Source organism: Lissotriton vulgaris, chromosome 10 (genome assembly GCF_964263255.1).
Source record: "Lissotriton vulgaris chromosome 10, aLisVul1.2, whole genome shotgun sequence".
NCBI lineage: Eukaryota > Metazoa > Chordata > Amphibia > Caudata > Salamandridae > Lissotriton > Lissotriton vulgaris.
This window is the reverse complement of record NC_141698.1, coordinates 476717701-476731951: the sequence shown is the minus strand read 5'-3', so window position 1 is coordinate 476731951 and position 14251 is coordinate 476717701. Positions and strand designations below refer to the sequence as shown.

General features: G+C 45.2%; 1 pseudogene; it reads right to left on the bottom strand.

The window, feature by feature from the left end:
• LOC147685425 (syntaxin-binding protein 4-like) overlaps positions 1-14251 on the bottom strand; it is a 1115687-nt pseudogene that overhangs the window by 105915 nt on the left and 995521 nt on the right.

The window sequence follows — 14251 nt, the reverse complement described above, 5'->3', positions numbered from 1 at the left end:
ATCAGTGAAAGAAGCAATGGCTGGCTTAGTGATAAAAACTAGGACAAAAAATGAACACCAGACATAGTTTCTTGGTCAATTACCCCATATATCACAGAATGTCACTGAGAGTTTGCTCAAAAATGACAGTCACCTGTCCCGTCTTGACTGGGTTTAGACCATGTCCTGACATATACATTTCACACTTCTGCAAGTAACACACTTACCAGTCTATAGGCAACTTAGACAATAGGTCATACAAATCACTTTTATAGGACTAGATCCTACTAGACCTGCACAACATGTGCATACATGCAATATATACAATACATACAATGCATTGTAAGTCATTTATAAATAGCACTTCAGGCTAGCGCAGCAGAAGTGATGGCAGTTTACTAGAACATATAGTGGTACTATATACAGATTGAATGGGCATGCCACACGAAATTAAAGCAGCATTCTTGCAAATTCAAATATCTTTATTTGGATAAAAATCCATAAAAGAGATTTACAATCTAAAAAAATGAAATATCACATATTACAGTACATTGTAATACTCTCCCCTAGGCTGCATTTTGCAAATGCTATGCAGGAAGGAAAAAATCCTATACATTTCAGCAACAAATCATCTTACATTTCATTTTGCTTTATTCTGATCCACTTATAACCAATCGCAAATTTTACAATAGCAATTAAAATATACAGTGCAAAAGTGCTTTCAGCATCCTTGCGATGTGTTATTATTAAACGTGCTTTTATTCTGTAAATGTACAAATATTATGTCTGATGAGGAAGATTAATCCAAAACATTCAGTGATCATTTAGCGACTATTTAGTTTAGAAATGATTCTAGGAGTGACATAAATATTATGGTTGTTTCGCTCAATATTTCAAGTGCTTTATCTATTTAATTACTTGCTTTTAGGGTTCTTTGTGCACGTTTAGGTTCTTAAAAAAATATAAGACAGGTTCTATTTTTAGCTATATATAGTCTCCATTTGAGTTAGCCTGTCCTGCTTGTTTACCTTTGGCCCAGACACTGCATGTCATTATGAAGTAAGGTCCTAAGACCTCCATTTTAAAAAGGCCCCAAACGCATCTTAGGTAAGAGGAGTCACCATCTTTCCTCAAATTATGCAGAATCATCAACATGTCTGCCTTTAACATGGATGTCCAGTGCCTTTCTTTCCAAGAACCGTGAAAGTGTCAAGTCATTCAGATATAAAAATTAACAAAACTCGCAGTACTACATCACTCTGGGACTGGTGCCTTTTTCAAAGTCAAATAACAATCATAACCCAAACAATGTACTCTGTATTGATGTCGTTTTACCTTATTAGTGCATGCACTGATGTATATAATTATGTCAAAACAGTCCATAGGCGACATTGAAAATTCCATCTCAGATAAGACACAATATATAAGGACCGCCAGTTGACTACTTAGTTTGAAGAAAAACTTCACCCAGGACACAGACGTAGATTGTAGATCTAGATGACCTAAACACCAGATTCCATCTCGCCCCAGAGAGAAGCCTACAGTAAGACTCTCCGAGGAACTGAGAAGCAGTCCATTCCAGTGTTTAATTTGTAAAAAAATAAATGTCAGGGCCCTCGTCATGAGGCAACTGCAGCTTGCACCACACATTGCCAATGTCAGTAGCAACACAATTACTAATTATCACACTCCTACAAGAATGACAATTCAGTCTACTCCAGGCCCCCACAACTATAAAAATGTCGTGGGAGGCAGTCAATTGTCATTTTTAATGTATACTGAATTAATAAACAACTGTTGCTGGGCTCATCTCTAAATTAGATAGATAGTGCCACCATGTGGCAGACAGTAACATGACCCAGTGTTGACAGGTAAGTGCTGGTGCCAAGCACCAGAAACCACCGGCTCAAATTAAGAATTGAACTGGTGCCAGGATTGTGTTCTCATGAAGACCCAATCTCCTGGCTCTTGGGCTTGTGCTCGAAATATGTGACAAGCTATTCCGAAAAAGACAAACAACAAACTCTGTTGTCCAGGCATGTGCACCACCTCTGAAATTTAGCCTTATTATTTATTCATCTGCTAGAACCAGCATAGCACTTAGAGAAAAAACAATGAGGGTGAAGGGCAATAGATTGTGATGTAGAGTGCGAAGTCTCCACACTCGGGCGGAATACCTGTGCGGCACAGTCTCTGCTGTGAGCCATTTGGAGAATTCACCCTGAGTGCGGGGATTGTGCAACGAGAGCAGAGACTCCGCAATTGTAACTTTATTACATGTAAGTACCTTTGTGAATCGGGCCTTCAGTCTATGCAACAAGAATATTTCCTGCATATTTTGACAGCTCAAACACATTTTAAAATATGTTAGTTTGCACCAGTAAGAGTACAAAGAAATGGAAACATCTCTCCAACAACACAGAAATAACACTGGCTGCCAATTTTTAGCTAAAGATGAAGGCATGTCTGGCTTTCTACGCAGCAGGTTTCCCTTCTTTTGGTAACTAACTATATGCATACCACTTCTTCTGGCGTTCTCAGATTTTCTGTAGAAATACTCAAGGATGCACCCTGTGTCAGTGAAAGCTCTTAGTGGCTTCTACTAAACTTCCAAACTTGCTTTTCTCCCACATTTTCTACCAAGGGGAAATTTTGCACTACATCAGCCTCTTCAACATGTGGTTTTCACTAAATAGCTTTTTGGGACTCTAGTTTGCTCTTAAGATAGCACCAAGAACCATACTGTGGTGAAATATTTTTTTTTACATACAATACATGCAATACCCCATTCAAAGAATTACAGCCGTGGTGGGGATTTGTAACTAAAATAGGAGGCTAAGGTAGCAAAGTGCGCTTAGCCTACTGGGCAACATGATGGCCGCTTAACTGAGGTGCTCTGTCAAGTGGTACAACCAAACAGGCTAATCCACCCTAATCTGATGCTACTAGATAGACACTCACTTGCTAACATGACAGTGACTGGTGATCTAATGATTCCATTTAATGCTGCGGATGGGCCCCAGAGCACGTAAATCTTTCTGGACAGAGATGCAGCTGTAGGGCAAATGGTGGCGGGTGCTCTACGCTACCTGCTGCATATGGTGCAGCACCACACACACAATTGATGGACAGAATGCAGAACAAATCAAAACATTCACCCCCAGTCAAGAGAACTGGGTTAAATCCATCATTTTTTTGCTCACCATGCCACCTCAGTTCAGACCTGGCCATATGTAAATTAGTCTTGACCCTGTGCCTCATGGGAACAGTGCAGCCCGAACTGGCAAGCCGGGTCCTCCCTGGATGCGAAACAAGCATCCTAGGACCGGTTTCTGGGTTTCACCTCTCATCAGCCAGGATAGCTTGAATCTAGTGGCACAATGAGCCCGGGACCCACGTCTGGGCATACCCGGCGCACTTAGGGCGAGAAAGCAAAAGACACACAATTGATGGATGGAATGCAGAACAAATCAAAACATTCACCCCCAGTCAAGAGGTCAGGGTTAAATCCATTGTTCTTTTGCTCACCATGCCACCCCAGTTCAGACCTGGCCATATGCAAATCAGTCTTGACCCTGTGCCTCATAGGAACAGTCCAGCCCAAACTGTCAAGCCAGGTCCTCCCTGCACTGGAAACAAGGATCCTAGGACCGGTTTCTGAGTTTCAGTCCTCATCAGCCAGGATAGCTTGAATCCAATGGCACAGTGAGCCCGGGACCCACATCTGGACATACCCGGCACACTTAGGATGAGAAAGCAAAAGACACACCTCCGGCCACCTTGCCTGACCTAAGCTTCTGCTGCCACAGAGGTGATTCACAGAGGGATGTATGCCACAGAGAAGCCTGCTATTAATCAGACCGTAAAGGCCCAGCTTTCTCCTGATGAGGCATCACTCATAGTGAGTCGCGGGTGACTGGGGCAGCCCTCTCTAATGAGTGTTTGTTCTATTGCTGGGCTACCAAGTGTGTGAGACTCTCCTGGCTTAACTCCCCTCTTATAACTACACACAGAGTGAACGTACTTTAAGCTGCATTTTAGACAGAGCGACTGTCTTTTACATGCTCCTATTGCTCTACTAGTTATTACCTATCACATGATAATCTATAAGTTAGACTGGGGTTGCCTCCAGCATTGCCTGTATTGCGAGACTTGATCCATGCCGGCTCCAAGCTAGTACCCAAAGGTCTCCCATCTGGATATGACCACAAAAACTGCCCTGAATTTAATAATCTTTAGCATGAGCTTTGGTGGCTGCAGTTCTTTCTTGCCCCAGTTACTTTCAGCTCAAACTGAACGTATTGCTACCATATGGGGAAGGCTGACCAGCAGCAGAGTAGCTTACATGTGAAAAGCACAGAAGCGGCTGAGGCCAAAACTGAATACCTGGTTCTTGATTTGAAGGCAGGTCTCAGCAATTGATGGGAAGCATGTCGATGCACCTTGACACACTTACAGAGTGCTTGCCTTACACAGACACTGTGCAAGCAGGAACTAAGCTTTGGAAGTGTGCTACCTTCACCACAATCTTAGGATCTAGGTCATACAGAATCCACACACGTGACTAAAGTCGAGATTTTTGTGGAAACTATGCTGCTGGAGACTTTTGCCCGACATTTACTGGTATTGTTGTTGTTGAGCATGCCCATCGATCTTTGGATCCTAGTGCACCCGTTCCTAGTGTGCCTTCCTGCCCGATTATTGCATGTCTACTACAGTGACTAAGATGCAATATCGAGACTTGTCAGGTAATATGGTCCACTGTGCTATCAGGGTTCAGATGTTGCAATATTTCCAAACTTCACAATCAAGAAGCTAGAAAGAAGTTTACTGACTGAAAATGGCTGCACAATAAAGGAGATAAATACTCTGTTAACCCAGGTAAAGTTTGATTTGAATGTGGGAGCAAAGTGAAACCTTTCACCAATTCCATAGCAGTGCCGAGTAGCAGAAACAGCAGCGTCCCCACAGAGTTCCATGTCTGGATCCATTGCTTAGGGTCATGCTCAGGGTGCTCTAAGTGATGCTGAATAGTCTTGAGATGTGCACCCCTCCAAAGTTTTTCCGGATACTCTACAGTATGAAATAGAACTTGTTGACATACACAACATCTAGCTGGCCAAATAAACAGGGAAGAAAACCCATTTTTGTATTACTCCAATACACATGACTCAGATTTTAGAATAATCCTTTGTTGGTGCTCCTCTAGGGCGCTGTAGTAGGTGACTCGGCTACAATACCTCCTCTTGACCCCGTCAAATCATTCTCAAGTGCTTCTAAGGTGTTGTTTGATACTACCTTTATGGCGGAGCTGTCCAATGCAAATATATGATCACTTTCAGCCAGAAGATTGGGAAAGAATCCAACTAGGAGCCTGTAAGAAAGATATGGTGGGCATTGGACAATCAGGACATAATTGAAGAGAAGCTGGGAAATTTCTTAAACAAATTGAACCAAGAGTCTATTGACCAACTCACTGCACCATTGTGGGAAATGGCAGTGGTGGACTTTAGCGAAAACTTAGCCAGATCTCCCACTGTTAATCAGCATGATAAGTGCCAAATTTTTACCGACCTTAGCCTTTGGCTCCATAAACTTCAAAGATAAAATGTTCACCTGATTAGACCGAGCACAATCAGCCTGTTTTTATAGAGTGTTCCACCTACCCAACTTGACCTATTACACCCAAATTGGTATGGAGTTTAGCGTGACATCCTAACACTGGGTTATGAAAGGAAGATTTATTGCCTACTGCTAAAAAACTAAAAAGGCCTGTGACCTTACACTAAAGAGTTGCATCTGGTCCCTGCTACACAATCCTAGAACCTCCTGGAGTCAATTTTTTAACATACTGCTTGGACGCACTAGAAGCTCAAGATATATGGGCTAGTTCGCTGCTCATAGAGGTGGTCGCAAAAGTACAGCCCAAACAAGCAAAGATCTTGTCAGCGGACCATGATGCACTTGCCTTGAAAAATCTCTCCCATGGTAGCTGGGCGTCAAAACTCTATGATCATAAAACTCTACCATACTATCTGTTATCCCCCATGAAGCCATAAGTGAAACACCACCTAATGAGATTACGTTTTGGCCTAATCCCCCTGATGGTGTACAAGTATGGTCAGAGGTACAAGACAGGTACTCTCTCTCATTGCCATTTTTGCGGCAACAGGGAAGAAAATCGAATTCACTTCTTGTGCATTTGCAGGATCTTACTCCCCTTGCGAACCTTTTGGTTGGGTCCAATTTGGCAGAGCCTCAATGTGCGGACATGTCAAGAGGCCCTGGAGGACTATATAAAGGGCGACTCAGCCCAGATGGCCATCTGTTTTGTGCAATACATGTCTGAGATTAACTCTATTTTATCAGTAGACGACCACCATTAATTTCAGCCATGCCAGTCATGAACTCTCTTTTGATATGAACTCCTTTTTAAATAGAGAAAGGAAAGTGCTTTAACGCTTTTTTGTATGAATTGCAATGATTTTAATTGATTATGCAAATAAAAATGTATCTATCTTTAGGCCAAACACTGAGGCGGTAGACTCAATTGCATTGATGTGAGCGACCTTTAAGCCAGGTTCCAAGGTGTTTGTACATCTCTACACAGACAGGCGTTCAAAGGTGTCCAATGCACAGCTGGAAATGACAGAAGGTAAAATTAAAGATCTGGAGGAACAGAGATGGTTGAAATTATGTAAGAGGATTGATAGACAAACACACAAAGCCCTGTTAGCATTTAGGGCAGACAACTGAAAGGGGGTCATACATTATAGGCAGCGAGGCACAGGGTTGACACTACCGTCAAGGGGAACGCCAACGTAGGACTCTGGCATACCACTTAATGGGTCCATATAGAGGCATACCACTTAATGGGCCAATAAAGAGGCTATTAAAGACTTCTTCAGATTGTGGCATGCTCTAAAGGATTATGTCCCAGACTTTCCTCAAGAACCAAGGGAATTGCCCCGCTCACTAAGCTCCATCCCTTGAATATTCCAGGGGCTACATCTCACTAATCTATAGACTACCACTGGGAGAACACCCAATAGGCTGTGTACCAGCCGTGGCATTATGGAGAATGGATCTGGGTGATCTGTAGAATATCTATAAATGGTCATATTGCTGTGCACAGATGGAGGCAATAGCCATTCATTTTCTGCATAGACTATTATACCCCTGCTTGGTTGCATAGATTTGAAAACACCAGGTCAGTGAAATGTGCTTGTTGTAAACCGCCCCAGGTTACCTTCTTGCATCTATCATGAGAATGCTGCTCCATAGTCACTACTGCAATGTGTTGTTGGCTGAGATAGCATACATCACTGAATGTCATATCCCAGACATGCCCGATAAGACAACATCATTCACACAGATATGTCGCATTTACACAAAAACTATACTAATTTCAATGTATGTGGTCACCCATGCACTGACCAGCACCAGATTTTAATACGGCAACACACTCTATCCTGGCATCACCTGCAAACTCCTCAAGAAACTGCAGAACATTCATAATGCCTCCACCAGACTCATCTTTAATATCCTCCGCCTCAGCCACATCACCAGCCACCTGAGAGACCTCCACATGCTCCCAGTCAAAGAAAGAATCACCTTCAAGCTCCTCACACACACCTACAAAGCCCTACATGATTAGGGACCTCAACCATCGCCTCTCATTCCACGCACTTACCAGACCTTGGTTCTGCCCATCTTGACTTGGCCACAGTACTATATATCCCAAGTGCCACTGCTGGAGGAAGATCCTTCTCCTACCCCGCTGCAAAGACCTGGAACACCCTGCCTCTCCACCTCACGTAATCAATGTCACTGCCTTGATTCAGGATGGACCTAAAGACTTGGCTCTTCGACTAAACCACAGTGCCTTCAGTGAATCAGCAGCCCCCCCCCTTAAGCCCCACATTGCCTTGAGACCCTTAAGGGTGAGTAATCAGGCTTTACAAGTCAATTGATTGATTGGTTGATTGATATTGCAGTGCTGGGTTAAGTTGACAAAATACTAAAGCCTCTCTGGTGATTGGTGTCAATACTCTTATTGTCTGCAAAAAGATGGATAGTTCTTCACTGGATGAATGGACTACTTATCACATGTACATGTGAGGGATGGCTTAGGAACTTTGTTGTTTCTAACACTTAATCAAAACTGTTTGCAAGCATGCAGCCCATTAAGTCTAGACCCAAAGATATATGGAAGTCATATGGAAGTCATTGAGGACATATCTTTTGCAATCACAGAACGATAGATCAGATACTCACTCCATATCTCCTTCAGACAACACTGATTGATAATCCTGTTCGATACATTTTTCTAAATGTAATACATGCTATATTTTGAGGAGTTGAAGGATTGATATGCTTGGAAAAGACGGCATACAGGTTATATAGGAGGAGCACTTTCTTACAAGGTTACTGAGTTGTTATGTGATGTTTATTGTTTTACTAATATAGAATTCTGACAAAAAAGCTAGCAAAGGCCCTCACTTACAGTTCTTTGATAATGGAAAAGATCCAAATTTCTAGAGGAAATTCTGACTCCAAAGAAGAATCCACCAGCTGAATTTGCTCCACAGTATAAAATTATGATTAAAGTCAAAGACGCTTCTCTGAATTTCACATTTTCCTCCATAAGGACTTTACAGGACCTTCAAACTGTAATTCCAAGTCACATCCTTGAAAATAAAGTTGTCCTTCAATGCTGAAACTCACCTCGTTCAACTTGTGCAAATCGTCTTCCGTGGCCTCCTTCCTGCTCTCTGCCTCCTTCAGGAGAACCTGAAAGAAAGACAGCAGTTAAATACTGTGCCCACAAGTCCAGGGAAACAAGAAGAGTCCACTGAAGTATAAATGTGTAGGGGCCAATGAGAGAGGGCCTCTTTTAGGGGCTCTCAAACTGTTCATGTGTGCCTCTCAGTGAAACAAGCAAGCACGCACCAATATATACTAACATACTAACAGTGTGATTACAATAATTCAATTGTGATGCATGTAAGTTTCTTCGGATGGAATAAACGGTTGATAAGCCACCAGAGATCCTGCTTCAGGCCTAGCCAGTGAGGGTGTACTGGTCTAAAGTGGCTTTGGATGGGGGCTCTGCTAAATGGAGGGTACACCCCCCCAGACAAGGAGAAACATTTCTGAAAGTGCCTGCACTTAATAATTCCTGTAGCTCCCACAGTAAGGTGCGATCTATTGGTCTACACAAACAGGATGCAGAAAAATGCATGTACGATGTGAACGAGAAAGGCATAGAAGGTCCAATTAGTAAAAGATCTGTTGTTGAAGGTATCTGCTGTGTAGTAACTCAGCTCTAACACCACTACACAGTGAATCAGCAGAAAATATCAAGAATGATGTATGTGTTGCACCATTCACATAGTCATTCCTAAATTATCTTTTCAATGATTTAAAAATGAGGACATCTGCAGCCTACGAGCTACACGTACTTAAAGAGGACAACAAGATTTCAATAGATTGGGGCTACATGTTTCATTGCTGGAAGACACACAGGAGACACAGGAGGAGGAACAAGAGATCCTGTAGCAAGAAATCATTTTCCTCAAAGAACAAAACATAAAATCACAAACCCACTTAGAGGACCTAGAGAACAGCTTTCACTGTAACAATGTGTGGATCAGAGGAGTTCCAATAGTGGATGATGAAATAGATTTCATAGCATATGTCCAGAGACTGTTCAAATGGCTACTCAATTTTCCAGATGTGAGGAACTCTTTCTTCATAGGACCTATACAACTGACTACAGCCTCTATTCCTGTGGACATTTTCACCTGGGCCCATTTCTTTCATCTGAAAGAGTGTTGCAAGATTAACAGGGCCTGTGCACAAACGCTCCCATTTCACGTGTTCATGTTTGAAGTTGACAGTGTGAATGGGTCTAGCTTTCAATATATAAATGGCCCTAAACCTTTTTTTTGCAGAGGATCCTTTTCATGGAGTGTGGTGGTTGCCCAGTGCCTGAGTTCCAGCCCAGCTGAATCTCATCACTATCCTTAGAGGGATGGCGACCTGTTTTATAGTTAGACCACTCCAAGGCACCTGGCAGAAACACATTCACTCTATGCTCTTTAGGACAGGTAGTGCTAGGTAGGCATGCAATTATATGCATTAATATATTCAGTACAATAATTGTAATAGTTGAATTATTCATCTTTTTCACCATTCTTGTAATGCTGGGTACAATTCTCTGTTTTCTTCCACTAATCACTGCAGCGCACATATCTTACACAAGAATCAAATTGCTTCGATAAATGTTTGAAATGCAAGGTTGTGTATTTCTTGTAAACAAAACAGGTGATGGACCGAATGTGGATCAATGTCACACATTCATCCCAGTCCAAAGATCTGGGCCCAAATCCATCGGTTTTTTGCACTCCACACCACCCTGGGTTAGACAATGGCGATATGCAAATCAGCTCTGACCCTGTGCCCCATGGGAACAGTCCAGTCCGAACTACAAAAGCCATGTCCTTCCCAGAACGGAATCAAGCATCCGAGGACCGGACCGGTTTCGAGGTAACACCTCTCATCAGCCCGGCTAGCTTGACTCCAGTGGTGTGGAGTGCCTGGGACCCACGTCTGAGCATCCCCAGCGCACTTAGGGCGGAATTTGCAAACAAAACAGGTGATGGACCGAATGTGGATCAATGTCACACATTCATCCCAGTCCAAAGATCTGGGCCCAAATCCATTGTTTTTTTGCATTCCACACCACCCTGGGTTAGACAATGGCGATATGCAAATCAGCTCTGACCCTGTGCCCTAATGGGAACAGTCCAGTCCGAACTACAAAAGCCATGTCCTTCCCAGAACGGAATCAAGCATCCGAGGACCGGACCGGTTTCGAGGTAACACCTCTCATCAGCCCGGCTAGCTTGACTCCAGTGGTGTGGAGTGCCTGGGACCCACGTCTGAGCATCCCCAGCGCACTTAGGGCGGAATTTGCAAACAAAACAGGTGATGGACCGAATGTGAATCAATGTCACACATTCATCCCAGTCCAAAGATCTGGGCCCAAATCCATCGTTTTTTTGCACTCCACACCACCCTGGTTTAGACAATGGCGATATGCAAATCAGCTCTGACCCTGTGCCCCATGGGAACAGTCCAGTCCGAACTACAAAAGCCATGTCCTTCCCAGAACGGAATCAAGCATCCGAGGACGGAACCGGTTTCGAGGTTACACCTCTCATCAGCCCGGCTAGCTTGACTCCAGTGGTGTGGAGTGCCTGGGACCCACGTCTGAGCATCCCCAGCGCACTTAGGGCAGAATTTGCAAACAAAACAGGTGATGGACCGAATGTGGATCAATGTCACACATTCATCCCAGTCCAAAGATCTGGGCCCAAATCCATCGTTTTTTTGCACTCCACACCACCCTGGGTTAGACAATGGCGATATGCAAATCAGCTCTGACCCTGTGCCCCATGGGAACAGTCTAGTCCGAACTACAAAAGCCATGTCCTTCCCAGAACCGAATCAAGCATCCGAGGACCGGACCGGTTTCGAGGTAACACCTCTCATCAGCCCGGCTAGCTTGACTCCAGTGGTTTGGAGTGCCTGGGACCCACGTCTGAGCATCCCCAGCGCACTTAGGGCGGAATTTGCAAACAAAACAGGTGATGGACCGAATGTGGATCAATGTCACACATTCATCCCAGTCCAAAGATCTGGGCCCAAATCCATCGTTTTTTTGCACTCCACACCACCCTGGGTTAGACAATGGCGATATGCAAATCAGCTCTGACCCTGTGCCCCATGGGAACAGTCCAGTCCGAACTACAAAAGCCATGTCCTTCCCAGAACGGAATCAAGCATCCAAGGACCGGACCGGTTTTGAGGTAACACCTCTCATCAGCCCGGCTAGCTTGACTCCAGTGGTGTGGAGTGCCTGGGACCCACGTCTGAGCATCCCCAGCGCACTTAGGGCGGAATTTGCAAACAAAACAGGTGATGGACCGAATGTGGATCAATGTCACACATTCATCCCAGTCCAAAGATCTGGGCCCTAATCCATCGTTTTTTTGCACTCCACACCACCATGGGTTAGACAATGGCGATATGCAAATCAGCTCTGACCCTCTGCCCCATGGGAACAGTCCAGTCCGAACTACAAAAGCCATGTCCTTCCCAGAACGGAATCAAGCATCCGAGGACTGGACCGGTTTCGAGGTAACACCTCTCATCAGCCGGGCTAGCTTGACTCCAGTGGTGTGGAGTGCCTGGGACTAACGTCTGGGCATCCCCAGCGCACTTAGGGCGGAATTTGCAAACAAAACAGGTGATGGACAGAATGTGGATCAATGTCACACATTCACCCCAGTCCGAAGATCTGGGCCCAAATCCATTGTTTTTTTGCACTCCACACCACCCTGGGTTAGACAATGGCGATATGCAAATCAGCTCTGACCCTGTGCCCCATGGGAACACTCCAGTCCAAACTACAAAGCAATGTCCTTCCCAGAACGGAATCAAGCATCCGAGGACCGGACCGGTTTCGAGGTAACACCTCTCATCAGCCCGGCTAGCTTGACTCCAGTGGTGTGGAGTGCCTGGGACCCACGTCTGGGCATCCCTAGCGCACTTAGGGTGGAATATACAAACAAAACAGGTGATGGACAGAATGTGGATCAATGTCACACATTCATCCCAGTCCAAAGATCTGGGCCCAAATCCATCGTTTTTTTGCACTCCACACCACCCTGGGTTAGACAATGGCGATATGCAAATCAGCTCTGACCCTGTGCCCCATGGGAACAGTCCAGTCCGAACTACAAAAGCCATGTCCTTCCCAAAACGGAATCAAGCATCCGAGGACCGGACCGGTTTCGAGGTAACACCTCTCATCAGCCCGGCTAGCTTGACTCCAGTGGTGTGGAGTGCCTGGGACCCACGTCTGGGCATCCCCAGCGCACTTAGGGCGGAATTAGCAAACAAAACAGGTGATGGACAGAATGTGGATCAATGTCACACATTCATCCCAGTCCAAAGATCTGGGCCCAAATCCATCGTTTTTTTGCACTCCACACCACCCTGGGTTAGACAATGGCGATATGCAAATCAGCTCTGACCCTGTGCCCCATGGGAACAGTCCAGTCCGAACTACAAAAGCCATGTCCTTCCCAGAACGGAATCAAGCATCCGAGGACCGGACCGGTTTCGAGGTAACACCTCTTATCAGCCCGGCTAGCTTGACTCCAGTGGTGTGGAGTGCCTGGGACCCATGTCTGAGCATCCCCAGCGCACTTAGGGCGGAATTTGCAAACAAAACAGGTGATGGACCGAATGTGGATGAATGTCACACATTCATCCCAGTCCAAAGATCTGGGCCCAAATCCATCGTTTTTTTGCACTCCACACCACCCTGGGTTAGACAAAGGCCATATGCAAATCAGCTCTGACCCTGTGCCCCATGGGAACAGTCCAGTCCGAACTACAAAAGCCATGTCCTTCCCAGAACGGAATCAAGCATCCGAGGACCGGACCGGTTTCGAGGTAACACCTCTCATCAGCCCGGCTAGCTTGACTCCATGTCCTTCCCAGAACGGAGTCAAGCATATCACCATTGTCTAACCCAGGGTGGTGTGGAGTGCAAAAAAATTATGGATTTGGGCCCAGATCTTTGGACTGGGATGAATGTGTGACATTGATCCACATTCGGTCCATCACCTGTTTTGTTTGCAAATTCCGCCCTAAGTGCGCTGGGGATGCTCAGACGTGGGTCCCAGGCACTCCACACCACTGGAGTCAAGCTAGCCGGGCGGATGAGAGGTGTTACCTCGAAACCGGTCCGGTCCTCGGATGCTTGATTTCGTTCTGGGAAGGACATGGCTTTTGTAGTTAGGACTGGACTGTTCCCATGGGGCACAGGGTCAGAGCTGATTTGCATATCGCCATTGTCTAACCCAGGGTGGTGTAGAGTGCAAAAAAACGATGGATTTGGGCCCAGATCTTTGGACTGGGATGAATGTGTGACATTGATCCACATTCGGTCCATCACCTGTTTTGTTTGCAACTTCCGCCCTAAGTGTGCTGGGGATGCTCAGACCTGGGTCCCAGGCACTCCACACCACTGGAGTCAAGCAGACCCTGATGCAGAGGTCTAGCCCGGGATCAGGGTTTAATTCCCCGCCTTGGCGGGTCTTGGGCTCAAAATTCCACGAACCTGATCATTCTCGCCTCGGTGCCTATTGCAATCATGGAGTCCCACTCTGCAACCCTGGGCAATAGCTTGCTT